At 43.6% G+C, this 15576-nt stretch overlaps 1 long non-coding RNA gene across 1 annotated transcript in view; it reads right to left on the bottom strand.

Annotated features, from left to right (window-relative positions):
• Nucleotides 1-15576, bottom strand: part of LOC310743258 — a 43438-nt gene that overhangs the window by 18176 nt on the left and 9686 nt on the right. The window lies entirely within an intron of this gene.

Here is a 15576-nt window from a genome sequence, read left to right as displayed (position 1 = left end):
CTTTCCCACAATTTAGGTGAAACAGAGTTGAATTGTAGTTCCCACACAAGCATTTATTGTACTACTATATCATCCAGCATTGCCCTTCCTTATGGCCAATATCATCCTATAATGTTTGTCCACGGATGAGCCTATTTAGCAAAGGGTCTCAGAAACACTGTCTAAATGTTTCCTACATGTCATTGCTTTCATATGAGAGTTGGTGGAAAATTAGTGTTAGAGTGTATCTCCATTTCCCCTTGAAAATTTGCAGGGTCGGTTTCTATTTCTGCTGACCAGAGGAGAAGATGGCTTTAGTTACTGATTTTCTCTCAATTTTTTTCTTATAATTTTAATAGTGGAATAATTGTCATGACTCACAACCAAGAATCTTGCAATGGATGGTGGAGGTCTCTTATGAGAATGACATATAGGCTACCTCCTGTACCTTACTGGGGACCTTCCTGACCAAACGACACAGCCCCATCACTATCTGTCTCCCTGCAAAATTGGGTGAGAGACATTTAACCAGCCAACTGGTTCCTCCAGGGAGGCACAGCTTACCATACCTTAGGTCTGGCCAACCTCCATAAGGCTTCTGTTGACTCTAGCAACAGAAAACTTTTTTAGCAGGGGGCCAGACCACTGTCTCTCAGACCTTGTGGGGGGCTGGACTATACTGGGGGGGGGGGAGAATGATTTTCATCTGTCCACAAAGAGGCCTGAAGATGCTTCACTTTACCTGTCCCAGTTGTCGTCCCAATAGCTACAGGTGGGCTTCTCCAGCCAGCCAGGCGTCGTGGCAGGGTAGGAGGCTGCGTTGGCTGGTGAAGACAGAAACAGCAGCCCCAGCAGAGGAGCCACGGACAGAGGTAGGGGAACCAGGGCATTGCCGGAGCTTTTACCCACCACCTGCTGCTGCTGCTGCTTCCTAAGAGGCACCATGGAGAAGAAGATAGAGACGCCCACCAACCTGCAAGCAGTGGCCGCAGCCACCGCAACAACCCACCTGAATGCCCTGGGAGGAATGAAGGAGGGAGGGAGGCGGCGAAGAAGAAAGCAAGCGAGGAAGCGGCACGGAAAAGGAGTGTGGAGAAGGAAGGAAGGGTGGACTGAGGGAGAGGGAGGAGGAGCAGGAGGAAAACGCAGCGGCAGCCGGCGTCACACACCCCCTTCACAGCGCTGCCCTGCTGAGGCAGGCAGCGGGCGAGCCGACTCCTGCTGTCAACAGCACCCAGCGTGGGACAAGATTGCGCCGTCCCTGAGGAGAAAAGCGCCGCCGTGGGAGGGAGAGGGAGGGAGAGGGAAAGAACGCGCATGCTGGCGACCCATGCACTGGCGATCCACACAGCGATTCCCGAACCGTCCGCGGGCCAGATCTAGAAGGCAATTGGGCCTGATCTGGCCCGCGGGCCTTAGTTTGCCGACCTGTGCTCTAGCTCCTTGCAGAGGCAACACCTGTAGCTTCAGAGAACAAGGTTCTGCTGGAGCTGTCCAAGGTCCTGCTCTTGTCTGCTCTCAGCTTGACCTTGGCATAGACTGGTCACTCTGCCTGTTTCCCCTGTGACCTCCAAGCTCAGGCGGAACTGGACAACTATAACGTATCATTATAAAAATGAGAATGAAACATGGAGGAAAAAATGAATGAAAGAAAGAAAACCAAGCAAACAGAATCAAAGCCTTCTACTCCCTCTCTCTGTCATAGGAACAGAAACTGACACTGGGCAATCAAGCAGGGTTATTCAAGGGCAATTAATAGGCCATTCAATATTAGTTCCCTCCCCGACACTCATAAATAAACCATAAAACTGGCAGCAGCTGTACTTAGGAAATGTCCTATTAAACACAAAGGAGCTCCAATAAGGCTTAATAGTACTTTGTCTAATCACACTGGAAAAGCTGGTGCTGCAAATGTATGTACATATGTATGTATGTATGTATGTATGTTGCTGTTGTTTTATTAATTTATTTTATATTCCATCAATCCAGAAATATAATCACAGAACATGTCTGAAAAAAACATTGGAAACCATGAATGCTTTGTAAAAACTAACAATGCAATCCTATGTGTGTATTTGGAGGTAAATCCTGCTGGTTCAATGGGGTTAACTTCTGGGAAATTGGAATGGTTGTCTCCATCATGTAAGCATCCCGGGAGCATCTAACCAGCTAATGTTGAAGACAGCATCCTGGATTAGATGAACCTGTGGTCAAATCTAGCAACATGATTTTTGTTCTTGTAAGATCTGGGTATGTCCTTTGAAGTAATACTTTAGCATCAAAACAGCCCCTTTGCAAGCATATATATATATTGCTAATAATTGTAACACTCAAAAACTACACACTAAAAATCTTAATAAAGTAGAAAAACAGCTAAGCAAAAAAACAAAATTTACAACTACATAGAGACAGAATCTCCACTAACCCCTAAAAGCCTGGCAGAATTAAAAGCGTTCTCACCTGTCTGTGAAAGGAGACCAGGGAACAGACATAAGCAGAAGCCAGTGTGGCGTACTACAGATGTTGGATTGCAACTTCTGTCAGCTATAGGCAGCGTGGCCAACAGTCATGCTGCATTGGCTACCCCGATGTACACATTTCTTGGGAAGAGTTATCCACAACTCTGGGGCCACCACAAAATGTCCCTTCTTCTCACAGACAATAACCATACACCATTAAATGAAATAAAGCAGAGTAGGCTATACTAGTCAACCTTAAGGCCTTGTGAGGGAGTGGAGGAGGTTCATACAGGAGAAAGTACTCCGTGAAATACTTGGGAAGCAAACCACATTTTATTTTTGTCAAGTAAATTGTTACACTCAGTCCTTTGCTTTATCTCATCATACATCAGATTACTAATTATCAAGTAATCCTTCAGAGATGAAAATCTTGAAAATGATGCAGGTCTTACTCACTTGCCTACCTCTTTCTTGCTTGAGTACCATGATACCGTGGTCACAGTTGTATTGCATTCAAATCTCATTGCAGTATTTGAGAAATGGACAGATTCAACGGTGCAAAGATCATGCAATGTTTTACCCCTGGGGGGCAATTTGTTCCAATTAGTGCCTCAGCAAGCAATTATTGCTGTACAGAACTCTGATTGTTATTCCTGCCTGAGCCAGCTGACTCAGAACGATACAATACTATGAACAAGTGGAACATGCATAGCAGTCCGGTGCCCTTTCTAATAAAGATCTATTGTTAAGGCTCATTTTCCAGTCTGTTTTTTGAATGAAGTCTTTTTTCACTTTCAGAAACATCCATCTTTTCCAAACAGTGGCAGATGATGTCTGAAAAGCAATACGTCCCATGCTGAAAGTCTATCTGTACACTAGAGTTAATTCAGCTCATTTCAGCCGCCATGTGACATATTTTGATGAAAATCTAAAATATCCAGAGAAGGGTTTATTGTGCAAAATGATTTGCCATCTTTATGTTCACCCTCATGAGGGCACTTCAGGCAGGTTCCTATTCTTTACGCATGGAGTGACAGCACTAGTGATTTGCCCAAGGCCACCCAGTTTGCATACTTGGCTGAGGTCTCTCAGGTTTAACTCCCATACTCCATTTACCATTATGTAATGAAAAAAAGAAAGACAAAAAATGCCCATCCTGTAATTGGCTCTCTATCATATTTAAAAATAAATCTGTAACACTGAGCAGAAGCGGGGGTGGAGCCGGGGAAGGGGAACAGCCTCTGGATATAAAACCTTAATGATGATGATGTTTAGGAAAAAATAATCTCTCTGGATCCCTTTTTTTAAGCATTTCATTTTGCTGACAGCGAACAACCATTTAAGTCAGAGGCAATGTGATTTACTGCAGTGCTAACTGCAGTTCTGACTTTCGTACATCTATTTTCCATGTAAATATAGTCAGGAAAACGGAACCACAGAATTGTAGCTTCTCTTCTTGTATCATCCAAAATGGAATACAAATAAGAGATCTGGTTTCACGGAGCATCCCCCCACCAACTCTTCTTTTCCTTTCGCCACTCCCCACAGCCCATCACCCCCATTGTATGAGACTACAAAACTCAGGTTGGTGGCTAGCATCATTAACACCCACCACCAACATCATTAAAAATTAAGAATCTGGGCCAGCAGTAGGGCCTCTACTCAACTAGAGCTCTGGAGCAATGGGTCTAATAATTGAATCATTATAATCCATTCTATAATGCAACAGGGAAAGACTTCAGGGGGGGGGGGAATGGTAGGAAATGTGACCTTTCCCTGTTCTCTCCTCCTCCTGTCTACCTCCTCCCTGCCATCATATTCTTGAACTACTTTATTTCATGCTTCCAACCTTGTGGCATGGTCTGGACTCCATAAGGAGGAGTGAAAATGAAGGGGTTGATTTGACTAGAAAGAATTAACGAGGCTCAGATAACTTTCACAAGGAGTGACACATCTCTTATCCAGAGTCTAAACCTCCAGCACGTTCTCAAGAGGGACAATTAACTTACTCCTTGCAGTAAGCTTGTTTCATTTGCATGGAGTCAGTAAATGGCATGCACTATAAGAAAACAGTTAAATGTTTGTTTCTCTGGGTCGCTAGACAACGTATTAACTTTAATTTGGTTTCCAGTCATTTTAAAGCAGTAACAGAGCACCCAATATTAAAGAAAACAATATGGTATCTTTATTATTAATATGTAAGAACAAGCCTTCCGAGGGCAACTTAGCTAGAAGATTGTAGCTGCTTATAACTACATATTTTTTGTGTGAAATATGTTTAGTACATCAGTGCATACTGGTGGGGAAATGTTTCAAAACCAGAGTCCTAGTGCTTCCCTTACTCTGCCTGTTTTGTTGTTTGTCTTATATGTTTCTTTTGCTTATTGCCAACTGGAAAAGTGAGACATTGACATTAAACTGAGAAACCTGTACAGAATGGTAAGGGGTTATAATTGTTAGATTCCCACCCACCCCCGAAACTTAATAAAGTTTTTATTATCACCAACATAGCATGTAAAGCATTTCCAACCTTGCACGTTTGACATCTGAAGGGATATTGTTAGGTTGTTGGGGTTTTTGCAGCAGTCCCAACCACATTTATCCTGACACCTTCAGAAAGCTCTGCAATGTGCCACTACCTATGCTATTCCTCTGTGAAGCCCACCACCAAAATGGGTGGACTTTGGCCAGTGTCTCTTATTTTTGTATCTAGGCGTCTATTGAAAACTTGTCTTTTAAATAGGGCTGTCTCTGAAGAGTGACTTGGCCATTATACTAGATGGTATCTTGCTACTGCCTGCACAGCCTGCATGGGGCCTTCTGGTTGTGTCACCTTGGGAACAAAATGCTGAACTGTAGCCTGAACCAAGATGGATCTTTCTGTGTTCTTAAACTTACCACATACTTGTTAAATAAAGGATTTGATAACCTTATACCCTTTCTCCCAATTCCCTTCTACACCACAATATGTATTTTTATTATCTCCCGTTGGATCCTCTGGCATAACTGGAAATCAGAATATAAATGAGCACCTTTTTGTAGCCTGATGCCACAAAAGCAGAAGCGAGATCTATTTCCAGATGTAAACTCTTGCATACATAACATATGTCTAACTATGGTGTCAGGTGCCAAACAAAAACTGTGCTTAAGAGTGCTATGACTCCAATATAATTCCTCCCTTTATTGAAACTTTGCCTTCTTATTTATTTGTTTGAAAAATGCATTAATTGCTTCATCTCTGAAGAATTTCAAAGTGGCACACAACAAAAAGTTTTATGGAATCAGAATATACAACAACATTAAGAACACATTTTTTAAAAATGTTCTGTTTTGCAAAACTGACATTAGGCATGACCGGGATCGCCCTTCTGGGAAGGCTTATCTGAACTAAAAACGTCATCAATAGGCCCTGAAATCCCAATGGGGTCAACTGCTGTCTGACGGCCACACTGCATCCCTTCCTTGTGGGCATAAGCAGAGCTATGAAAACATACCAGTTTCCTGATTCTTATGCTTCAGTTCTTTAATATTTTTATTGATTTATCATAAACATATTTACAAACTAGCACATAATCGTACAAACATTAGCAGAACCTTAAAAGGAGCATGTTCAGTATAAAAAACAAAAACAAATTATAGAGATGTAGTTACATATAGCCAAGTTTTTAAGATGAATCTATATAGCCCAACCACAATGAGGAGTTCAGCTTTGGGGTTTATTTTCCACTCTGCACAGATATTGCTTCTCGATTTAAGTCAAATGTGTGCATGACCAAATGTTAGTGTAGCTCATCTTTCTTCAAACACAATCTGAAGTTTTCCCTCAGCATGCTGTGTAATGTTCCCCCATCTATGATTTGTGCATGTTGGAAGCTGAAGCACAGAGACAGTTTTCTACAGAGGGATGGGGGTTAGAGAGGAGAGCATTCCCTCCAACACTTCTCCAATGAAAATAGGGACGTCCCATTCCATAATGATTATATTACTCTTTCTACCCCACACATCTTACTGGGTTGCCCCAGCCACTCTGGGCAGCATCCAACATATATAAAAACATAATAAAACATTAAACATGTAAAAAAAAACTTTCCCTATGCAGGATTGCCTTCAGATGGTTCAGGGGTCAGATAACTCTACACCCTCCAATATGTATCCAGTGAAAATAGGAACATCCTATCATACCCTCCATAATTTCTCCACTGAAAACAGGGACGTCCTAAGGAAAAGTGGGATATTCTGGGATCAAATCAGAAACCGGGATGTCTTCTCTGAATCAGAGACATCTCTGGATAATAGGGACACTTGAAGGATCTGGAAGAGCAGCTGCATAGATTGAATTAAGCACACCCATCAGTGGACGTATCTGCCCTTAAATAATGTAGCTCATTCAGCTGCATTGGCAAAAGTCAGCTATAAAATATCCCCACCGTAGGACTTTATAGCAGTCTACCTAAGTAACTTTTCTAAATGTGCCGTTGTGTCTTGGCTCTGCTCCGTCCCAAATCCAGGCTCTGCCTTTTGTTTTGCATGGAACGCTTTAGAAACTCTGCACTGGGCTGGTAATCGGGGCTTCCCTGGGGAATGGAGACGGCTGTTTGTCCTTATGTGAACTATACATAAGAAGGCAAGAGTTCCATGTAGGGGCTCTGCTGCTGACATAAGCCATGAGAACCTCAGAGATGACATTCCAGCCTCTATTTACGTCCCTTTTCTGAACATACCCTTTAATAGAATAGTTTTCAAACGTTCTCTCATTTCTAAAGCCAAGTTCCAGAATTGCACAAGCAGCCTCCTCCTTTCTATATGAACAAGAGAAGGCTACCCGAGTCATGTGTACCTGCCTTCTGACCAGCAGGCATCCAAAGTGCAGCCCTTTTCTTGGCTGTTCCTCAGTGTTGCAAAGATAAATAAACATGCACGTCACACAGCTTGCTCTTTTGTGCTATATCCCATCTATGGATCTCATGAACTAAAAGCTTGTGGAGCGAATTCTTTCTGGGGAAACATCAAGCCATCCCGCTTTCATTGTACTTTGCAGCCACAACAGGAAAAGGGAGTTTTGTGGCTGAACACGGATTTGAACCCTGGCTCAGTGTTCTAGCCACTATCCCACTGGCCCAAGCTATAGTGGACTCTCCCATAGTCTGTTTATATCCGCTTCACCAATGCAACATAGAAGTGAAACATAATAGTGGGTGAGAATCAGCTGCTCACAAGCTTTCTCTTCCCCAGAATTTTCTAGGGAAAAGAAGGCATGTCAGCAGAGAACTGAGGGGTGTGTGTACATATTAATAAGCATGGCTCTTCTGCAAGGAGGACGATAGCCTTTGGCACAACAACCTCTTATTCTCCATGCCCTAGTGTGACTAAGCCTGAGCATTTGTGAATAAAATAACCACATACCAATTTCCCATTCCCCTCCCCTCCCTTTCTTGTGCCCAACTTTAGACTGTAAGGTCCCTGGGGCAGGGACCTCTTCCTTTGTGGTCTGCAAAGTGCCATGCACACCAACAGGGCACAATAGTCCATGTTGCACTGCAAATTCCATTCTGCTTGCTAACAGAGAGCCATGACATTCAAGTTCTCAGAGGACATTTTTAGCAAGGTGCTGGAAAACCGTAGTCACATTTAACTATTAGCAAGAACAGGCACAAGCCTCAATCTCTGTGCACCAGGATAAAAACAAAACCCTGAGCTGGGATTCTTATAAAACCAGTTATGGCAAACAGTCTAAAATTACGCTTCCTCTTTGTCTTCTTCATCTTCTGTACCATAAAAGGAGGGCTTGTTGGTATCCTATGCATTTTGACACACGTATTCCAAAGCATAAAGCAACAACTTATAACTGCAGCCGGTCATGAAAGCTCCCGAAAGCAGCAGCACATAAATAAAGAGCAGCCCACTGCTTTTTGCCAGCAGCTACATAGTTGGGAAACTATGCAACAGCTAAACAATGAAATTAAACACATAGAACCTGGTACACTTAAATATTTAAGTGCCATTTTTTTCAAAACAAATCATACTAATGCATAACTGCAAAGCTGACCTTCCTTAGAGATGTCTGGCAAAGTCTAACTTATGTCCCCATTTATTACATAATAAAGAATGGGTTTTCTTAATTTAAAAAATATTAATATGCAGAATATCCAGGCAGAAACCTCTGTGCATCCGAATTCAACCCCTGTCTGCAATAGATGAATATTCTGATTCAAGAGAAGCGTTAAATTCAACTATCCATCTAAAAGTGTAGAGTTTGTAAATGGAGGCGCCCACCATGAAGACAATAAGGCTGTTTGGTTTTACCTATGGTGCTTGTTTGCCTCTATGTACCCACGTTCTCCTCTGGTTTTTCCCAAGTCAATTTATCTGCAGATTGGGGCAATACTGAAGAGCAAGACACTGTGGGAGCACACTAACCCCCTTCTCTTCCCATATATTGAAACTGAGTTAGAAAAATGATGTATGTTGATATTGACACTTTGTATATGGGAGAAAACAAGATTTACAGAAGAGTGACGTACAGACATGAGGCTGCAAATGACCAGGCAGTCAGGCAAGTGTGGTGACCCAGAAGTCATCAGGAAAAATGAATAAGCTTTGTGTTCATGATAAGACAGCAGGGACTGCCTCTGCAACAGCTTAGCTCTGATGACAAATTAATGCATTAAATCTTTAGAATCTAAACGTCACAGACTTCAATGCTCATCACCATTTGGCGTCAATATACAGTCAAGTCTTCTTTCTACTATGTAATATCTAAAACAAAACCTCATCTTCTGACTAAGACTTGCGGCAAAATTATAATTAGTGTTAAATGTTTTGCAAGACATTTGTGACAATATCATGGTAACAGTCTTTAAAGCAGTGGATCTTGCTGCAATAGGACTTCTCAATAGTAAGTAGTTTGGCAAATCTGACTATAGCTTGTTGCTAGTCTGATTCAAAGCCAGATAATTTATGAAACGGTTGCTATGATACGAGTTACAGTTTTGATGACTCATTTTTATGCAGTATCTAGAAGGTGACTCCCACTTCAAGCACCTCAAGTTACAGTAAATAAAAACCATCAACAGGTCTAATGTACAGTTCTCAGATACATAGCTGCATAATTTTAACATCAAAATCAAGTCGGCCCCCGAGCAGCAGTGGCTCCATAGTGTGGCCCAATGGAATTCTCTTGTTTTCTGGATTTGTAATGGAACAAATCTGATGAAAGAGCATCGGCCATACCCTTTGCTACTCTGCTATGAAGGACAAATGCTTTCCCTTGCTCAATAGTTGTGTTTTATTTCTACTTTGGAGTTGCTGAGTTTAAAACCCCTCCATAATCATTTCACATTGTTTCTTGGTTAAATAACTAGTGGGGTAGGAGAGCTGAAGAAAAAAAAAAATCACATCTGGCAACCAATGTACCCCTTTGGTTTCAGATAGTATATGGGTAGACAAGTCTAAAAAGCCTGGGACACAATTTTTCATGGCCCTCTAGAGTCTAGAGGCTATGGTAGTTCATTTACCAGAGGTAACGTACGGTAAAGGTAAAGGGACCCCTGACCATTAGGTCCAGTTGTGACCGACTCTGGGATTGCGGCGCTCATCTCTCTTTATTGGCTGAGGGAACCGGCGTACAGTTTCTGGGTCATGTGGCCAGCATGACTAAGCCGCTTCTGGCGAACCAGAGCAGCGCACGGAAACCCACCGGAGCGGTACCTATTTATCTACTTGCACTTTGACATGCTTTCGAACTGCTAGGTTGGCAGGAGCAGGGACCGAGCAATGGGAGCTCACCTCGTCACAGGGATTCGAACCGCCGACCTTCTGGTCGGCAAGCCCTAGGCTCTGTGGTTTAACCCACAGTGCCACCCACATCCCTTAGAAGTGTTGTGTTTAGCACTAATTCTGGACGTGTAGACTTGATTCTGAGCAAATAAAGCCTCCTGATGTATACTTTGCTCTAGGTATAAAGAAGGGCAATCAAATACATTTGATTTTGGGTGTTGAGACTCACATTAACAGAGGAATGAAAGAAATTTGCAGGGAATATCTGGTTCAGTTAGTTACAAAGGATTGCAAAGCATAGGTGTAAAAATCTGATGAATACTTTTAAGAGTGTTATTTATTCTTGGCTGGTAATAGTCTGCAAACATTGATAGATCCTACCTTCCCCACTGAAATATGAATCATACATTTTAATCTTTATCTATGTTGCATGTAAGAGATGTTGCTGGGGGGAGGGGGGAATCAACAACTGGAGAACTCTGAACGGCAACTGTACTTATTTAAGAAACCCTCCACATTTAGTATTTATTATAACCATTTAGTCCACTTTTCCCTTGATGAATAAGACTGCATAATCCTAATCCACTTTTAAAGTACAATTTATCTTGGGACAGAAAATTAATACATAATTAATATGAGGATAACACTTTATGTAGAACACTATTACAGCAGTGAGCTGCATTTCTTCTTTAAAAAAAATGTTCCCACTCTCCTGGACAGCGGTAATGCAGTTGCTTTACATACTGTGTTTGTATTTTTTTGCAAACATTTTTGACGAACATTTATATCCTGGTTTGTGGATTCTATTATTTGTTAGGCACTAGTAATGTGCTTAGTGCTGCTCAGGAAGCAAATGAAGGAGGAGCTTAAACTAATGTTTCCATAGCCTAACAGAGTTTGTATTCAATGATTTTGGATGACTGCACCAGCTTCACCAGCGCACTTCTGTGGTAAAAGAGCCCAGGGTTAATTAGCCTTCAACAAAGTCAATTATTCAGAAAATATCTACTGAGTCCAAGTTCTAGCTTTCATTTGTCATCGCAAATAAACAGACACCTGTTCCTGCACATTTAAAAAACAGAGTGCACAAATCCCCATTCTGTGAATAATTTTTATGATTGATTTACTTATTGATCAATTCATTAAAAGCAGGCAGAGCTGCCTCGGGAGGGAGTTTTATAATTGGGATTTGACCACTGAACAAGCATTTTCTCCAATCTGACCTCTGCAGGCTTGCTGGATATAGGCAAGGAGGAAAGGGAATGACTAAGTGAAGGCTTGGCTTTTGCCTGATTCAATTTATTCTGAGGATGAGAGGAACATCCAGAACGATGTTACATAATCCCATAATTAGTGAGAAAAGCTGCTGGTGTCGTTGGCATTTTGCTAGACAAAACCAAGGTGCACAACATATGTTTATGTTATGTTGTATTGGTATCATCCAATCTCTATTTTTATTAGGTGCTCAGAATGGCTACATAAGATTATTACAGTACCTTATAATTAATAATATTATATTATTACCTTATATTGTGCTATTCTATTCCTTTTGTTTATTAAATTTCTACACTACCTTTTATTTGAGGATTACACAGCAGTTTACAACATAAAAACACAAAACTGCACAGCAAAAAAAGTTTGTTTAAAACCTCCAGTTTAAAAATAATTGTTTAATTAGCCAAAGGTCTGGGAGAAGAGGAATGCTTTGCCTGGCACCTAAAGATCTGTAACAAAGGTGCCAAGTGAGCCTCCCTGGGGACAGCATTCCACAAACGAGGAGTCACTGCAGAAAACACTTGTTCTCGCGTTGCCACCTTCCTGACTTCTCGTGGAGGCACACAAAAAAGGGCCTCAGATGATGATTGCAGGGCTGAGCCAGGGCCTGGCTCAGTTCATATGGGGGAGGTGGTCCTTACGGTATTACGGTCCTAAGCCACTTAAGGCTTTATTGGTCAAAATCAGCACTTTGAATTGGGCCCAGAAACTATACGATAGAAGTTAGGCTACCCCTGTCCAGATAGGGGCACAGCTGGGCCACCAGCCAAAGGTGATGGATGGAAGGCACTCTGTGGCACCAAGGATAACTGAGACTCAAACAACAGCAATGGATCCAGGAATACTCATAAGCTATGTACCTGCTCCTTCAGATGGAGTGTAACTCCATCAAGAGCAGGCAACCTCCCATCCATCCGGTCTAGGGAACCACCCACTAACATTGACTCAGTCTTATCTGAACTGAGCTTCAGTTTGTTGGTTCTCATCCAGTCCATTGCTGAGGCAAGTCCAGCACATTCACTGCCACAACTGCAGATGAAAAGGAGAAATAGAGGTGTGTGCCATGAGCATATTGCTGACAACATACAGTGGTACCTCTGGTTGCGACCGGGATCCATTCCAGAGCCCCGTTTGCAACCTGAGCAGAACGCAAACCACGTCTGCGCGTGTCGCGATTCACCATGACTGTGCATGATGTCATTTTGAGCGTCTGCGCATCCACAAGCGGCAAAACCTGGAATCAACCCTTTCTGGTACTTCCGGGTCGCCGCAGGACGCAACCTGAAAATGCTTATCCTGAAGCAAACGCAACCTGAGGTATGACTGTACTCCAAGGCCCTGGATGACCCCACTTAGCATTTTCATGTAGATGTTAAACAGCATGGGTGATAAAATCGAACCCTGAGGAACTCCACCTTGAAGTCTCCATGGGGCCAAAGAGAACTGTCCAAACATCACTTTCTGGATATGACCATCCAAGAAGGGCGGAACCACTCTGCGAGGTTTGATTAAGAGAAAAAGCCTTGCTTAAGGTCAAATTGAACTTCATTAGTGAGCAGGAGCTTGATGACATTTGGAATTGAAACATTCAGCAGAAATTAATTTTAATACAAAACCTCTGCTGGACACCTTACCCTAGATATAATCACACTGAGACTCTGGGTTTGGAAAATAAGAAAGCTATGGTGGTGGTGGTGGTTTTTACAGGAAATACATGTTTGTTATGTAAGATCCCTAGTTCTAAGGTGGAGATGGGAAGAGCCATGCTTATTCTTTCATCTTAGCAGAAAGTGTTCCTGTGAGGAACAGATTTTAAATTCTTGAACGGGCCACATATAGAACAGAATAGGCAACCACATATAGAACAGAACAGGCAGCCGCATATAGCTAAGGGGGGGGCTGCATTAGCTAACCAACTGAAAACATGACTAAATAAGGAAAGGAATGTTCAGAGGGTAAGAGGAAAAACAAGATAAGGTACCAGGCAGAGTAACAGGTACCAAGTATCTAGCAGCACCACATACGTAATAATCACGTGCACACAGGTACCAATGAATGTATAGCACATGAGCTGATCACGCGTTGCACAGGGCTGGGGAGGGGGACTGGGGAGGGGTACGTAGTTGGGGGGGGGAAGTGAAAGGTATAAATATCACTGTTTTGATACTATGTGACGCAGCCATCTTTGCAGAACTTATCTGCTGGTTGCCCCTGCATGCAGAGCTACTGAATAAACCTCTTTTCTTTGACAAAGAAGTCTCTGGAGTCATTCCTTCCCCTGAGGTCTGAGGGGGTTTGAGGGACAGCTGAACAGCCGGACTCTTTTAACTAAGGCTTCATTTGGGGGCTCGTCCGGGATATGTCCCCGCCCCTCGCATAAGACCAGGGGCCAGACTCGACCGGTGAACAGCCAGGAACGGCGTCTGCAACCTCCAGCGCGCACCCTGCCAGTTTGTAGGGGGAGATCGCTGCACCGTCCCTGCGTGGAGACACCTGGTCGAGGGAGAAAAGAGAGAGAGGCCGGCCGGAGGGGTGACAGTCCGCAGCGGAACAGGTAAGCCCTGGGGAAGGAAAAGGCAGGGCGTGAGGCCTGATCAGCCTCGACTGGCCGTGGCAGTAAAGTGCCGCCAGTAAAAGGTAAAAGGGTGGTACAAGGGGGAAAGGTTTTGGGTGGTGGGGTATTAGGAGTGAAGGATACTCCAGTGAAAGGATGAATGTGTGAGTGGCCGGGGCTTAGCGTCCCCTTGGCTAAGCGTGTGTAGGGCTGTGAGGTTCTTGGCAGCGCGAGCTCGACCAAGCCACAGCCTGTAGCGAAATTGTGAGTGCTTGTAAAAACCCTGTGCAGGAGCGGAGTATCCTATTAGGAGATGGGGTCAGGAGGCAGTAAATGCACCCCCCTGCAATGCTTTCTGGATAACTGGAAAGCGGCCACGAAGGACGATGATTGGGGTTTTAAGCTAAGAAAAGAACGCCTACGAACCTTGTGCGAAGTGGATTGGCCCGCCCAAGGGACTAGGTGGCCCTCGGAGGGAACCTTCGATTTGCAGTTAATAAATCCTTTGTGGCGAAATATAGTGAGCATCCACCCAGACCAAATCCCATATATTTCCACTTGGAAAAGGAACATAGAGAATAATCCACCTTGGCTACAGAATTGCCGAACGTCCTTGGGGCGTGGTGCCCAAGAGGCTCGGGTCTGTGCAGTAAAAGAAAAGCCTGTACCCCCAGTCCTCCCAGAGCCAGAAGAGGAAGAAGGAGGGATCTTGAAGCCCCCTCCCCCGTATGCCCCGCCAACGGCGCCACCACCACCAGGTGCGCCGCTGCCGGATCCGCAACTACCAGAGGAGGCAGGGGCGGGAGGAGGGGCAGGAGGGACCCCTGCAAAGCAAGACACCTCAGATGATGAGAAGGATAGTGAGGAAGACGAGGTTCATTTTAGGGAAAGACTTAAAAAACGGAATAAGGCAGGGAAGAGGTGGTCAGAGCAAGATGAACTGAAGGTAAAGAGAGATGTTGAGCCGTGGAAAAGCGAGGTGGATGTATCCCCACATTTGCTGGACGCGGCAATGTATACGCCAAAACAGACAAAGAAATTGCAAAGGTGTTGGTTAGAAGCATGGGATAGAGCGAAACTGCATGAGGCAACACAGAAACAAAAGGAAAAAGCAAGCACAATAGCCCCTTTGCGCCGAGTTTATGACCCACCAGGACCCCCGGGGCAAGATGGGGCGATACCACCTCGGACATATACCGTCCAGCATGTCCCTTTTACTAGTTCTGATGTGTGTAATTGGCGCAACCAGAATCCCTCTTTTGAGGAAAACCCAGCAAAAATTATAAAGTTGTTTGAGGGGATTTTTCAAACGTATAACCCCACTTATGATGATGTGCAGTACCTCTTAAACTCTTTGCTGACTACAGAGGAGGTCCGAAGAGTTCATACAGAAGCCAGGGCACATTTGCGGGCCCAAAATGTAAATGAAGATCTTGCCTATCCCCTTCAAACCCCTAATTGGGACTACCAGGAAACAAATGGTCAAAACACCCTGAATACTTACCGTCAGTATGTTCTGATTGGGATGAGGAG

This window comes from Podarcis filfolensis (genome assembly GCF_964270895.1).
Source record: "Podarcis filfolensis genome assembly, chromosome: 10".
NCBI lineage: Eukaryota > Metazoa > Chordata > Lepidosauria > Squamata > Lacertidae > Podarcis > Podarcis filfolensis.
This window is presented reverse-complemented; position numbering and strand designations above follow the sequence as displayed.